Here is a 2,613-nt window from a genome sequence, read left to right as displayed (position 1 = left end):
AGAGTCGCACACCCACTAAGGGAGTCGCCATATCCCAGGAATGCAAACAACCCATGGTCCAACGTCTCGGCTCATTCCCGTAACCCACGGCGCGCACACGCATATCGTGACGAGGCGGGCAGTGGAGGAGGAGGAATGCGTGTACAACTCCCCTTCCCAAGATCCGAATGGCAAGTGGTAGAGCATCCCTTATAAAAAGGACTCAACTGTCCTCAACTAGCAAGGTGGTGCTAAACTTCTCATCACGTGCCATATACCTACATGGCCTCAAGATTAACTAGAAATCATTGTTCATATGGGCCTAAAGCACATCTATGATTCAACAATCCCCCACCAGATCTTGATGCACATAAGTTTGTCAACTGTTCCAAACAATGTTTGATATATCGGAATTTTTAGTGAAGACTGTTAAGTTGAACTTTCACCTAGAACAACAGGATTGGACTTCTTCACAATTGAATAATGGACTATGCCCTGAATTATCAGTTTGGCGTGCAGAAGTTTTGCTTATTGTCAGCTGATACGTGGATCCCGAAGGCTAAACTTCACGGGTGGAGCTTATTAGTCATACTCCTGACCTTCTCATGAGTTTCCTAGAGATTGCCCAATGTCATAGACCGTGACCAGCAGTCGGGCTCACATTGGTGTGTTCCTCCAAAGAATGATGTGTAGGATAGCATCTTACTTACACAAGCTTTGGAACACATTAAGACAAAAGTCTGCCGGCGTTCTGGGAACGGGGGTCCCAGACTTGCCTGCCTGCAGCCCACGGCGTGGCTTTGCTGGCAGTTCCGTACGACCCATCTTCATCAACAAGAAATCAAGACCCTCGCGAGGGGCCAAGCCTTGCGAGGCGGACGACACAAGACCTTCTCAGGAGCAGCCTCATCAGGCCGGCTTTTGAGGGGTGGAGAGTTCAAGGTTGGGCAAACCTCGTGAGGTTTCCATGACGTAAGCCATAATGATCGAGACCAGGCGGGCGCCAGCGTGCACAACGTCCTTGTTTTCCCTTTGGTGCTAAGGAGGCAAGCGCAGGTGCGGAGTACCGAGGCATCAAGCAAAGATTTCCATATTGGTGCAACGAGACCCATACCAGAAGGACGACAAGACGGAGGTCACCATGGAGCCCAGGACGGCGTCACCACCAGAACCTTTGGCAGGCGAAGACCACCTTTTGTCAGGATAGCTTGTACTAGCTGTCCTCTTTCAAATTGGCCGTTGTTGGCTCCCTTCCCGCTCAATATTTGGGGAGTGGATCAGGGCCTCTATAAATAGGACTAGCCACCACCATAGGCGGGGAGAATCCAAGATCATCCTCAGCCACACAAGTGCACCAAGCACAAGAACACCTCAACCTGAGAAGGCTGTTCTTCCCCTTGTACTGTTCATCCTCAGCTCAAGAGGCAATCCACCACCACACTGAAGTAGGGTATTACACCACGACGGTGGCCCGAACCAGTATAAATCTTGTGTCCTTTGTGTTGCGAGTTCGTCGAGTTAGTTCGTGAGATCTAGGCTAAGTTAGGACGCGGATCGATAGGGGGGGAGGTATTCACGCGCACCCCAGACTTCGAACCTTAAGGGTTTTGCCGGAACCCGTGATCCGACATTTGACGCGCCAGGTAGGGGTGCGCCGAAGCTTCCCTTCTGTCGCTCCGTGTCGCGTCGCTTCATCGTCTCCATGGCGGACGTGCGTCGCGCCCATGCCGAGCGCCGGGCTGCCCTCGCCACCCGCGTTGCTCAGACGGCCCCTGTCGGCGGGCCACCCCATCGCTCTCCGTCGCCTGCCGCCAACGCCGCCACCGGCCCGGCGGGGAACGAGCAGCAAGCATCCTCGCTGCACCCCTCGGCGCGACAGGACGGCCGCACTGCCACTCCATCGCTGACTCCCGCTGGTTCCTCGTCTCACGCTCGTCATGTTCCCACGGACGCACGGGCCGCGCTCCTCATGGCGCACGAGCTCCCGCGCTACCGCCCGGTCGACGACCTCTATGAGGACTGGCTTGACCGCATCGCCGAGCTTGTCCGTGTCGCAGGGGGCTCCCCTGCACCGTCCCACTCTCTGCCTCGCCCTCCGCCAGCCACGGGCGACGCTGCTCATGAAGCACCTACACCACCTCTGCCCCAAGACGGCGCCCTAGCGCCAAGGCATGCGGCTCCGTGGCGCGACCCACCGCGTCCGGCGCCCGCGCATAAAGAAAGAAACTGTGAAGAAGTCCCTTGACCGCAGGCGAACGCTCCGCCACTCCTCGCTCTGCCGCGCCAGGATCGTTTGCTGCGGCAAGGCCCCGCGCCGTTGGCCGTAGCAGCGCGCGGGCGCCAAGGCCAGGCTCCACCTCCAAGGCAGGCCCCGGTAACCACGGCCAGCTGCCGCGCCTTCACCCCCGAGCTACGCAGCGTCGCCTGGCCAGGCAAGTTCAAGCCAGACCTGCCTCCTCGCTACGACGACACCCCCGACCCCGCGGAGTTCCTACAGCTCTACGAGCTGAGCATCGAGGCGGCCAACGGCGACGAGAAAGTCATGGCAAACTGGTTTCCCATGGCTCTCAAGGATGGTCCCCGCTCCTGGCTCCTGAACCTGCCTCCAGGCTCAATTTCCTCCCGGGACAAAAT

This window comes from Triticum aestivum, chromosome 5A, assembly GCF_018294505.1.
Source record: "Triticum aestivum cultivar Chinese Spring chromosome 5A, IWGSC CS RefSeq v2.1, whole genome shotgun sequence".
NCBI classification, from domain to species: domain Eukaryota; kingdom Viridiplantae; phylum Streptophyta; class Magnoliopsida; order Poales; family Poaceae; genus Triticum; species Triticum aestivum.
Note: the sequence above shows the minus strand (reverse complement) of the source record.